This window comes from Phocoena sinus, chromosome 12 (assembly GCF_008692025.1).
Source record: "Phocoena sinus isolate mPhoSin1 chromosome 12, mPhoSin1.pri, whole genome shotgun sequence".
Lineage (NCBI taxonomy): Eukaryota > Metazoa > Chordata > Mammalia > Artiodactyla > Phocoenidae > Phocoena > Phocoena sinus.
In genome coordinates, this window is record NC_045774.1 from 1,267,062 (window position 1) to 1,280,378 (window position 13,317).

General features: G+C 49.0%; 1 protein-coding gene across 4 annotated transcripts in view; it reads right to left on the reverse strand.

Moving 5' to 3' along the window:
- Positions 1 to 13,317, reverse strand: part of SMOC2 (SPARC related modular calcium binding 2) — a 155,987-nt gene that overhangs the window by 24,479 nt on the left and 118,191 nt on the right. The gene's annotated exons all lie outside the window — the stretch shown is intronic.

The window sequence follows — 13,317 nt, forward strand, 5'->3', positions numbered from 1 at the left end:
TTATTCTCCCGTACCTCCTGCAATGACTTGAAGCAAAAACCCTGGGCCTATCTCACCAAAAGCTGTCTGTCAGACCAGTGAACACTATACGGAGAAGATTTGTGCTTTCAAAGCTGCCTTAAAACAGACGAACTCACACCATAACTACCTCCAAAAATAGAGAGAGAGAGTTTTAACACAAAACACTGATAAAAATGAAGGCTTACAAAATGAAATGCTGACCAGGAGGGCTGGATGGCCACACGAGGACCAAAGCGCCACTGAGAGGGCGGTCCAGGGGATGCAGCGAGCTGAGGGGCTCTTTGCCCTGGAACCCCACCCAGCCCAGAACTCCAAATCCCCACAGGCTTTGCCTCAGCACCACGCCTGCTGGCTCTGCCCAGCTTGGCGACATGTCTTCTGAGTGACCTTCTTCACCACCCAGGGCCTGGATGCCATCGGAAGAGCAGGGTAACATCCTTCATGGAGTCTGAGTACCGCCTGCACCCCAGGGAAACAGCTCTGAAGGCTGGCCTGAAGGCCTTCGCGGGGCTTCTCCCCGGGGCATTGAGGAGAACCACCCCCCCACCCCGACGCAGCTCTCTGGGGGCCGCCTTCTGGCTCCAGGGCAACTACTCTGCCCTCCTCCACTCAGGACCTTCACTTCCCAGCCCTTGGAGCGGGCCGTGCCTCTAAGTCGCTCTCGAGTGAGCATCTGAAAAGCGGACGGCAATGGACCCCTGAGTCAAACATCACATGAAGTCATGTTGGAAGAATGCTCACAAACTGACCAAGGGCCACACACACGTTTCTAACGAGAGGAGGGAACCGGGAGGGAAGCCGACAGCGTTGATGTCTCTGCTGTGCCTGGACTTCAAGCAGGGGCCACACACTAAGGCCCAAGACGGCCCCCATCCCTGATGCTGTGTAAGGTGTAAGTGGCACAACTGCCGCAAGGAAACTCCCCAAACGATGGGGTGCTCAGAGGCCGACCGGTTTTCAGTCTAGGAGCCTAACCCTCGAGAACCAGCTGCAAATGCTCACCTCCCGTTTCAGTTACAGGCCTCTCTGAGGCCTCTCTGCAAAACGACGATTCCTTGTGGACTGGTGCAGCCGCTATGGAAACAGTATGGAGGTTCCCAAAAAATTAAGAATAGAATTACCATATGACCCAGCAATCCTACTTCTGGGTATTTAGCCAAAGAAAATGAAAACTCTAATTCGAAAAGATACCCGCACCCCAATGTTCACAGCAGCACTATTTACAAAAGCCAAGACATGGAAACAACCTAAACGTCCATCGACACATGAATGGACAAAGAAGACGTAGTGTACACACACACACACACACACACACACACACACACACACGAATATTATGCAGCCATAAAAAAGAATGAAATCTTGCCATTTGCAGCAACATGGATGGAATAAGAAGGTATTAGGCTTAGTGAAATAAGTCAGAAAGAGAAAGTCAAATAGCATATAATTTCACTCATATGTGGAATCTAAAAAACAAACAAAAACCGAACAAAATAAATGAACAAACAAAACAAAACAAAAACCAACACCCAGATACAGAGAACAGGTTACCAGAGGTGAAAGGAGGAAGGAGGGGAGAAACAGGTAAAGGGATCAACTGCGTGGTGACAGATGGAAACTCACTTTTGGTGGGAGCACGAGGTCGTGTAGACAGAAGTAGGAATATAATGTTGAACACGTGAAACTTACATAACGTTATAATCCAATGGGACCCCCGAATTTGTTTCTTCAATTAAAAAAAATAAAACCAGGAGTTTTTTGGTGACAGCTAAGTATTGGAGATGTCCATTACAGCCTGGGCAGTAAGTGGCGGGGTCCTGGGGTCTCCTGCCCACCTGTCAGCCTACAGGGTCCCTGAGAGAAAAGTCCCCGTGAAGGCGGCCAGCAGCTCGTTTCAGCCAACGTGCAGTATTACAGGCACTGAGCCGGTGCTGAGCAAACCTACGACGTGGGCTCAGCTCCACCTGCAGGAGCCCTGGGGGGCGGGTGTGCATCACCCCCTTTTCTCTGATGAGCAGACAGAGACTCAGAAGGGAGCGATTACAGGACACGCTGCTGGACAGTGGCCGCACCAGGCTTCCCAAATCCACACAGACGAGGGCAGTGTGTCTATGTCCTCTTACCCCTCGTCTACGTCACGGCACGCCTGCGCCCATCACTTAACCGAGGACACCGTCCTGGGCTCACCTTCCCGTCATTTCTGAGATGGGGGTGTTTGTCCCAGAAATGAAGAAGTAGGGAAAATGTATTTCAAACCTCTGGGGAGGAAGCAAGTCTGATATGGTTTCTGAAGGTTTCAAATATCAAAAGGTTTCTTACATATGCATTTCTCAATGTCCAAGTGATTATCTGAATATACCAAATTTCCCAAAGTTCATTTTCCAGATCATCCACACCCCTGCTTATTCTGGGCAGAAGAAACACAAAGGAAACTATCCAAAGAAGAAGGACGTAGGTATTTTAGTTCACATTCTTAAAAGAGAAGAGGGAATTGGATTGGTCTGGTTTCTCACCAACACTTTGAACGTGAGAGAGAGGGAATGAACTCCTTGCGGTTTGGAGCAGACTCTGTTCCAAGGGGACGTGCATCCAAATGGACGGGACCTCCCAGGCTTCACCTTTGACCACCTGTTACGTCTCCTCGGAGACAGAGGTCAGTGGACTTGCCTCTGGTTCAAAGGCTTCAGGAACAAGGTGTTAAGTCAATGGAATAGCACTGATCTCTAGGGAGCTTCTTGAGGAAGGGCGGCAAGGTCCTGCCTTTGTTTTTCTCATTTTCAAAAAATCTATGCAATGTCGTGGGTGGAGAAGACTTTAATGCTCTCATATCGAGCTTGGAACGAGCACATAAATGAGGATAGACTATAATAGGCTGCAGAGCAGAAGTTGAAAAATAATGATTCAAGACGATCATGGCGGCTGGACGTTGAGCCACTGTCAAGATGAAATATAACCAAGGAAGTTGGAGTCCCGCACTTCGATTGTGCAAGTTCAGGATGTACAGTGTTTTACACAACAGATAATCACTGGTTTTTAACATCCAGCAAGAGACAAGTGCCTGGACAATCTGATCCGCTATGCAGCATGGAAGAACCTTCGGATCCAGCAAGAAACAAAGGGAAAGGGTAAGGAACGAGTGATCGTTTCCATGCTTGGTTTTGGTTTTGTACCTTTAAAAACAATGTTTCACAAATAAGTTGTCAAGAAATAGAAAAGTTATTGACGTCTGGCATAAGTATATTGTGAAAACTCTGTCCTAGTACTGTGTAAGGCTAGAAACAGATTTTGGAAATTCAAAGGTAACATGTTACGGAAAAAAACCGAACGAACTTTCTGGCCAGCCCAATAATTAAGGATGCACAGGCTATTGGTATGGAATATTAATATGGGATGTTACTTCTTTCATTCCTGAGTTAAATCATTAACTATTAACCAACCAACCCAGTTAACATTAATCAACTAGGTGTTATATAGCCTCCTGTCATTTGAAAGATTCAAATGAAGATGTTTTTAAGATTCTGGAATTATTCTATTTCATGCTTATAAAGCATCAAGTCTGGAAATGCTGGATGAGAGGAACGGTGGTCGTTCGTGACCGTTACGACGGGCATCGATCTCCTACAATTACATTTGCAACCCAGATTCCGTTTTGCTAACTGGTTAAACAGATAGCAGCTCTCTCCTTCTCCTGTTCTGTCAACATCACCCAGACCATAAACAAGTATGCGCCGGACCCAGGAAGCCATGGCTCCAGTGTAGGGTTTCAGGTAAAAGGCAGGATCCTTGAAGAAAAGACGACATATTCGCTTTTCACTTGGATCTACAGTCGATGACTGTAACTGGAAATCCTATCCTCTTTAGAAAAATATAACGAGACGATTCGATGTGAAAATAAAACCAAAGAAAAAACATCCCCCTCCTCCTGGAATCTAAACTCACCCCAACATGCTGTTAGGTTTATTAATCGCATAGCTCTTACTTCTGCTTTATGCCCAAGTGTTTATTACACCTGAAACGTCATCCATTCTCTGCCCTCTTGTACCTTTCTCGTTCTTAATAAATTAGCTCAAAGCCCACTTTCTCCAGGACCACCCACTGCCTAGCCCAGCGGGCATGGACCCTCTTCTCCTCCGACGTCCTGACACCACCAGCAACTCATACTTCCTGGAACCGAGCTCAGTGCCAGATGCTTTCCACGGGTCATCTCCAAGGCTACAGAGGTCAGTTTTGTTAGCACAGGTTTCTGTCGAGTTTAGGGAATCAGACCAAGCTGTGTATATTTCGTCTTTCTACCCTACAAATCTTTGACTAGGACGGCTATTGAAGGGAAGAGAGCCCTGAGCTGGAGAGCAGTAAGACGGTGCAGCTGGAGAGAGGGTTACCCGGCTCCCTGACCCAGGGAGCCCTGAGCAGTGAGGTTTCACTGCAGAACAAGCACAGGAGTCCTACCTTCTCACAGCGTAATTATTGTTTCCCAGAAGTCGAGCTCTGCCGGGTCACTTGCCCGTTTCAAGCAAATGAGTAAAAGCTTTGAAAGGATCAGCAAGTCAGCCGCATAAGCACTGGGGACACCTGCTCTTCAGCAGGGCTTTAAAAATTACTGACATCAAACTACGGGAACGACGACGGACATTCAAGCACGTGACACGACACACACGAAAGAAAGCTTCTGGACCTACTTTGTCTTCCACGGCTCCATCTACTCAGCCGTTCACATGTCCAGCTGCCCACTCAGCAGTGCATCTGTTTAACAAAAGGTCTGAACCATCGATTGACCTTGATGACACTCAGGTGCCCAGGGCTGTAACACAGAGCAGTGCTGTTAACCCTAAAAGCGGGGGTATAGGTAAAGGCATTCCTTCTTGTGGAAAGTCTGGCCGAATGATTTCTGTACCATAAGCCAGGCAGGACAAAACACCAATTTAATTATATCCTCAGAAAGCAGGGCTCAGGTAGTCCACGCCTCCCAGATCAGCCCAAACCCTCTGAGGACACGATGCCCAGCATCCTATAGCCACCTGAGTGCAGAGGCACTGGCAGCAAGGGATGCTGGGAAGAAAGTGATCCAGGGGCGTCTCCAGGTGTCCAGTGCCTGCTTGGTTTTTACAGGGGAAGAACCAAGAGAAAGCATGTGTGGGCGACCAGAAGGATAGCAGAAAACAGGAAGTGAGGGCTTCAGCTAAGCCTGGGTGAGAGGCTCCCCCCACTGTGCCTGTTCCCAGAGTATGAACGAGATCAGACACTGAGTACACGAAGCTCGAGGGACAGCCCAGCGAGCTGCACGCTGCTCTAGGAACTGAGGACACTCCTTTCACGGCAGCGAGCTGGGCTGTGAGAAGACGTTTACCGTGGAAAAAGGGGGTACAGAAATGGTCCAACTCCCTTCCCCGTCCGCTGGCCCAGGCTGGGACAGACGTCCCTGCACGGGGTTTGTCCTGGGCCCTCGCTGACCTTCACCTCAGTGATGGACCTGCTTCCCTCCCACCTACCCTGATCGGCCACAGGAGGTCAGGAGGCTGCCCTCCCCCAAGGAGCAGGCTGCCCAGTGGTACAGCCCTGGATGGACCAGCCACAATGGGGAAGCAGTGCCCACGAACCCTATCGCAGATTCCAGAGGCATCTGTGACCTGCAGGTGACCCCAGTCGGCCTGACCCCGTTCGGAGCTCTGCTCGTAGCTCAGTGATCTGTCTGCAAACCCTCTGGAAACCCCACCAAGTAAACACCCAGGGGTGAGGAAACTCAGATGACAAGGAGGAACGTGGCTCGCCATCCTGGGAACACCACTGGTCTCACGTGTCCAGACTCAGACCCACTTCTCTAAACTATACACTCGATTTCTTTCTGAACATTGCATCTGGGTTTATTATCTCCTACAGATGTTCTGCAGGCCCAGCCCGCTCCCGAGACTGTTTAAACAGCTTGTCACAGACTGTCACTGACATGGAGAAACAGACATCCAGTGTCACTCTGGAATGGAATGCTTTGACTCAACGTTTCAATGTCTATTTATAGTTTTTCAGGTTCTATGAAGGCAGAAATATTTTCTACAAGCCAATGTTTTTACTGGGGAGACGGCCACAGAACAGCTAACTGTCCTCCAGGGGGTCACAGGATCGTGTTGTTCTCTTTCTAAGAACTTCTGTGTCCTCAGCACGACGGTGCGGAGGCCGGAACAGGCCCTGCAACACGCCCCCTCTGGCGTTGGGCTAATCACACCCCGTCTCCGCTGGGGGTACGACGGAGCCTGCTGCGCCCCCCACCCCACTAGAACACAGGCTCTTAGGAGCTGGAGGGTCTTTGAACCTGGACAAGACCAAGAAATTGAAATCTCCTGCTTCTTGGGATTTGGTCACATAGAGCAATCATCAGCGTCACTGGCTTCTGTATGTGCCAGTTGCCTTGTCAGGAAGAAACACGTTTTTCCTTCTCAATGTCCTGCCCACAAATTGTGACACAACCAACCACCTCGGTGAAGCCTGTCTTCCTTGTGACTTCGCTGTGGCCTCAGCCTACGCGCTGCGCGTCTTCACTTGTAAACACGCACATTCAGCAGAGAGCAGTCGTGCTTTCTATGTGCCGTGCAGACGCGAGTATTTACTTAACTCCAGGAGGACGGCAAAGTACGTGCGCTGCTTCAGAATAAAGTTAAATTTAATAAATGGGAAGGATATCGACACTGAGACAAAATAAGGGTAAAGACAGTGGAGCGTGAGAGTGAGGTTAATCTCAACGCGCCTTTGGTGTAGACGGCCCTCGTGTTTGCGGGGAGGGGAAGCCCATCAAAAGAAAAAGCGCCGAGTGGATTGAACTGGACAGAGATAAGGGCCACTTCTTGATCCTGAAACAAGAGGGAACCCGTCCTCGTGGCCCTAACCACAGCTGTGCAGGTGGGCTGACAGTACACGTACCTGTATCTTGGCAAACAACAGTCTGCAGGGGGCTAATTTTATAAGATACGCCCAGTGTAGGCCTGCGGTACAGCCCTGAAGTGGACGGAATCACTCAGTAGAGGGGAGGCCGGTGGTCTGTATACTCTCACCTCCAGCTAACCCAAAGAGAAGGCTCTAGAAGACCAAGAGTGGGGGGCAATTCTTTCATGCAAATCGTCTATGCTTTTCTCAGATTTTGATAAAAATTGAGCTCCTCCCAGACACTGGGGGCCTGGAGTGTATCTCTTTCTCTGAAGCTGGTGACACGAGGAGCCGTTGGCCTTGAGAATCACATGAAATAAGAAGCGTAATAATAAGACACCGGATAGAAGGATGTCCCCTTTTTACAGAGATGGCGGGACGGGGTTCTCCTCAAGAAGCAGTTGGGCTCCACTCAAGCACACAGAGAACTGGGCAAGAAGGTCCTGAGTTTCCACAACCATATTTTCAGCCTAACAGATTTTAAGTAGGTGTAGCCAAACGTCTCCTTCAGCCGTCGCCTCCAAGGCTAGGAAAGATCCCTGATTCCAAGTGGCGTGGCCTCCCCATGGACCCTCCAAGGTAAGCAGGTTGGAAAACACATGCTTAGGTACCAGATGGAGGTAAGTTTCTCTGTAGGTTTCCTAACTATACACCAGTAAATGATCGCGTTTAGTTGTAGGAGGATTGACCCAGAGCCCGTCTCTGGAGGCAATATTCAGAGAGCAGGACATTGTCTTCTACGGCCAAGAGATGCAAGACTGTGGTAGAACGTTGCAGCCAACAGAGGTGAGGCCCAAGTGGCCGCAGGCATGCTTGTGGGGATATCATGGCTAAGCTCCCCGTTAACTGTGTCAACACTGACTCTTTGCTAGAACACACATAAAAGGGCAGCTGCCTCCGAGACCTTCCCTGGCCGTCTCAAGTCATCTGAGCTTTGTCTGCGGAAATCTTGCACTTGTGGCCAATTCTTTCCAAAGGGGAAACACCTCAGGGGCCAGAGGAAGGATTCGGAGGGCTCTGTCTCCAGCACCCCGCGCTGCAGTGGCCTTGCCTCCACACCTGAGGCAGAAATGGCGAGTCCGGTCCAGGCCCCCGAGCAGAGCATCAAGCTGTGTGGGGCGGCCTAGACCGAGCTGGCGGTAGGCTCGTATCACCTACGCTTAAGGGGAACAACTGCTTATGGGATTCAGATTCCTTTCTAACCAGTGGAAGGACCCCGTTTCTTTAATGCATCAGGATCTCTGCATGTCGTATACTCAGAACTTGACCCTGGTCGGGCTGAGAGGCTTCTGCAATCACCAAAGCTGCAGACTGATGATTTTTCGTTTTCTTTGTCAGGGAGCTCTTATCTCAGCAGTTACCTGGCTCACACGGACTATGAAAGCCAGATTGGTGTCTTCACTGTGGCGTCTGGGAAGGTGTGTGACAGGCTGTAAACACAGACTCACTCCCTCCTTCAGCGGTGAGAAAGTCCAAAGACCTCCGTTTGTCTTCTCTGGGCCACGAGCTGTTTTCCTGACGGCGGGACTGCAGTGGGCGCTCCGCACGGGGCAGGCAGACACGCAAGGCCACGTCCATCTGCCAGGCCCGGGAGTCCTAGATGACCCGCCCCTTGCCCGCCCGCCTTTGCTGTGAAGACACCCTCGCAGCGTCCAGGATGAAATTCACACTTTCCAGGAGAGGGTGCACAAAAGCTAATGGCCAACTTAGAACAAGGTAACTGCTGCCTAGACTTGAACCTATCCTATTTATTCTTGATAGGAGGGAAGTGCATGAAAAACCGAACCCCCAAAGCCCGAGGCCGAGATGGAAGAAACAACGCCTAAGAACACCGGCGTGAGAGCAGGACCGACTTTCAGAACAAAATCCCACACTGGCTGCCGCCTCGTGCAGACCCTCCCTTCAGGGTGCGGAGTGGGGTCTGTCCCCCAGCCCACCCTCAGCTCCAGCCCCTCACGTTCTAGTTCCTGTCTCTGTCGGTCTGGTGAGGCCTCCTGGAGAATCCCCTTCTAGTATCATCCCTCCCTACGTGTCCTCATCCTAAGCGCCGTCCCAGACACCTGAGACAGACCCAGGGGGAACCAGGTCAGACCCCTCTGCGTCTCCCATGGCCAGGGGCCCAGGCATCCGGGGGCCTCCAGGAGCAAACCCTGTGCAGGGACCTCTGGAAGAAAAGCAAGAGCCCAGCTTCACAGATCTAAGGGACGAGGAGGGGTGGAGAGAGATTCCACTCATTTCTATTAATTTTGGTAAATTAAGCCTCATTCAGACTGGATACAGAGGGTGTCTGTGGTGGGTGGGTGTGTCTGTGTGCATATATGTGTGTGTCTCTGTCTGTGTTCCACGACAAAGCACAACAACGTTATAACAAGCTTCTTCTGGTTCCTTTAACACTAGATCACAGAGGCGTTCAATACAGTCCACCTTATAACGAGAGCCATACTATAAGGAATTTTGGTCCAATACGATTCATGTAAATATGTGTGTGTGTGTGTGTGTGTGTGTGTGTGTGTGTGTAACTCTGATTGGCTTCAACACGATTTCTCTAGCTTAAATAGGTGTCACCTATGTAATAGGTGTCACCTATGTATCACTGTGGTGATACCTAAATGATATAGACCTGGTCTCTTTAATATCAACATGCTCATCTATAGAGCCCAGAGAAAAGAACCCTTCCTCAGAGCTGCAGTGAAGATTAACCGTTTTACTGTGTGTGAAGGTTCGAGACCAAGACCTTGTAAGTTCTCAATAAATCCTTGCCAGTGAGAACGCTGCTGTGGTTCTCGGTGCTACCGCCGGTTTGTCCTGGGCACTCCTGACCCGTCAACCACAAACCCGTCGGTGGCTTTTTAAAATAAAAAATGAATTCTCCACATCTCAGGCAACACTGCTGCAGGATATGGTCCACACTCCTTAACGGGTACGGTCTCAACCTCACCGAGCCTCCAGCCTGTCTTCGCTTATTGTACGATGGCCTCGGTTTGCAGCATGAGTCTCTACTGGCCTCTTTGGTTTCACATATTTAAAGAATTTCTATAGAAATGCTCTGGAGGGTAGAGCTAGAAGATAATCAAAGAGATCATTTCATCCATATTCATTTATGTGAAAATAGAGCGAAGTGACTGTCAGATAGATGCACTATGAACTTAAACCTTCTCCCTAGAGAGGGGTTTCCAAAAAAGATGGCTCTCCAGCGTTTGCTGAGGTGACTGCCAGGAAGCTCAGGCACACACCTCTGCTTGGTCAGAGGTGAAGGGAGCACGTCATGGGCGCTTCCCATGTCACATCCTCACCACTTCCTCGACTAGGGTATAAAAGCAACCCACTTCTGCCCTAAGGCATTTTGTATCTCAGCTTCTCCTTAGCGGAGAAGACTCTCTGCAGAGTTGTTGACATGAGAAACAGCGTCACACGGTGGAAAGGGCTTTGGATTAGTGGTGGGAAGACAAGCATAGCAGCCACTCCGGGACACGGGGCAACCTCCTCACCTCTACTGAGTGAGGTGTTAAGTGGTCAATCAGACATCATGCAGAAGTGGACTCTAGTCCACTGGTGCATTCTGGGGAAACAGGATGGGCAAAAAGAGTTGGTTCACTCAACAATAAAGAGTGAGGTCAACAAAGGACATGGCACAACTAGGAAAAAGGGAGGGTTACCGGGAATGGGGCATGCACAGCTATCCCTTTGTATTTCTGGTATCTATTTCACTCCTTTCTTTTCTTCAAAACTTTTTTTCCATTAGAGAAATTACAAAGATAAAATTCCTATTCTGCTGCATTTGAATAAGCAAATTTATCCTTCTGTAATATAACAAGTGGGGATCATTTAACAGGGCAAAGTATTAAACAAAACCTTGACTTCAACCACACTTTCTAGAGCCTGTCAAAGGGTGCTCCCCAAAGTGCTGTTTCATGACAGACGATGCATGTTTCTCAGGAGAGTTTTTAAAAATCAGAAATCTGACACTTCCTGAATTTAAGGAATCTCTGATGACAATACCGTTCTGCATCAATTGTCAGATTCTGAGATGTCTGAGAACAGAGGGAGGTGCCTCAGGTTCTCTGTAAATAAGGACAACATACACCTTAAATAAGTTAACTAATTCAATAAGCAAAAGCACAGAGAAAAGACGGATAAGTGGGATGAGAGCTCATAACCCCAAACTCTTCTGCTGGAAATCACTCTTGAACAGTTTGTCTCAGGAATTTCTAAAAGTTAATTAACAGCCAAAGCGTAGTCAATTTATCTTTTTCCCTCAGAGGGAGAAACCCTTGACTTTTCTGAAAAATTGTTCTCGCTTTGACAAGTCAGAAGAGAGCGAAGAAAAAAATTATATCATCCTGTCAGTGAAAACATTCTAGAAGTTTCCATGGACTGCTGGTATTCATTATAAACCAGGTTTTGAGACGTTTCCACCATCATTGGTCACTGGGGAGTGTCCAACAGCCCAACACACGGCTTATGTATTCGAGCCCTGTGGTCTTGGCTGGTCCAATTAAATTCGCAGGGAATTAAGTTATCAGGAAGAATAGAACTCAATTTCTACCATCACTGGGCCGTTTTCATTAGTCCTGCCTCTATTCTAAGAGTAATAACCCCAGTGCTCTGGCCAATATCCAACCCGGATAATGGGATTTTGCCTGTCTCCATTCCCTTCAGAATTTCTGCAGGACTGATTTTTAACTCTCACGCCCCAGGACTGTGCAGCATTGGGGTGACCGCAGACGGCCAAGAGAGTCCTAACCCAAAAAGCGCTATCTAGGGGGCAGGTAAATAGTCCTGACGTTGGCACAAAATCTGGAAAAGAGGTTTTAAGAATGAAAGCATGACGTTTTCAGATAGAAGGGGAAACTGTTATGCACCAGTCTCCATCTCCCTGATTTTTCTAACTGTTACAGTGTTGCTGTCTTGTTTAAGAGCATCAGTCCTGGGATCAATCTTCTCCTCCGGAGGGGATTGGCACTGGGTTTTGAGGAGCTCTGCGTCCCCCAAAGCGTCTGGCCTTGGGCCAGCTGCCCCATAGGCTTGAGTTTACAAAGAAGGAATCCTAAGTTAACAACAGGAAGATACAACAGAGAAGGTAAGTGTGGTTGCAGGGTTCAGACAGTTCTGGATTTAAAACAGGGGATAACCAGGAGGATAACGGGACCGATGAGGACGATTCAGCAAAGGGCTGGAGTACAGACAGCGCGAGGGCAACAGAGGGGGTCTGAACCGCTTTGTTCGCTGATGAGGAGGGACCAGGGAACACTTTCTTTCGGGCCTGTGTGCCCACCGGGCCTGGGGGATCTGCAGATCGCGGGCTGTAACCTCGGAGCCCACAGCCTATCCAAGATCGAGGCCAAATCAGGAGTGGTTACGTGCGCTGAGAAAAGACTGGGAAAACAGCGCATTTACAGTGAAGGGCACAAAGATGTAGAAAATGTAAAGAACTTTCCGACAAGGCCGATGGTTATGAAGGGCCAGTCACTGAGAGAGAACTGGGCTTCTGGACGCACGCATCCCTTTTCTGGAGCAGACGAGTGGCTGGGCTGAGATGTGGGTTCCACGGTGGGGAGAAGGGGCAAGGGGTGAGGCTGAAGCGTGACGGCCTCATCCAAGCTTAGACTTCATCTGGCGGCGACGGCCGTTACCATCAGGATGGACGTCTGGCCGGCCCGTGCCTCCTAAGAGGCTTCTGCCACGGATGTGGATGAGGGATGAGAAATCTGCTCAGCGCCTGTCTGGGAACTTGGCTGGAGCGAGTCAGTGCCGCCGGCAACAAAGAGAGAGAATGTGAAGTCGAAAACAGCAGGCTGCCCAGCAGCTGTATGCACAGGACAAGTGCGTAAATTGTTTTTAGTGAACCCGAGTTGTAGATTTCACTTGAAAGAATAGGAAGGAAACAGATGGTCTCTCCCTTCTCCTGCCCCTTGGAAAGCACATTTCTACCTAATACTGAAGACTTCCATGAGTTTAGACTTCTCAGCTCCCCGTGCAGGTACATCCTAAAGGGTAAGGATGCTCTTCTTGGGTTCATTCAGAAAACTCAAGAAATAACCCCAACACTCTCTTTTCTCCATTCAGCTCGGCCTTAATAAATGGAAGAAGCGCCCAACGCCTTTTTGTAAGTCACTTCACATTTTCAGTTGACCTTTATTTTTCTTTCCTCTTCATGTTAAGAAAAAAAAATAGCCTTTGTTTCCTCAACTTGCCTTTATGTGTTCTTACCTTATTGCGAATGAGTAATTCCCATGATCTCCTCCAAGCCTTCTCCAATTTCTCCTATTCTCTTAAAAATGGAGAAAAATATCAACTGAACTAAATATTCTAATAAAAACCTAAGACTTCTGCCAAGTACAATGGTTACGTTCTAGTTCTCGTCTTCTGGATGCCTCTGCACAT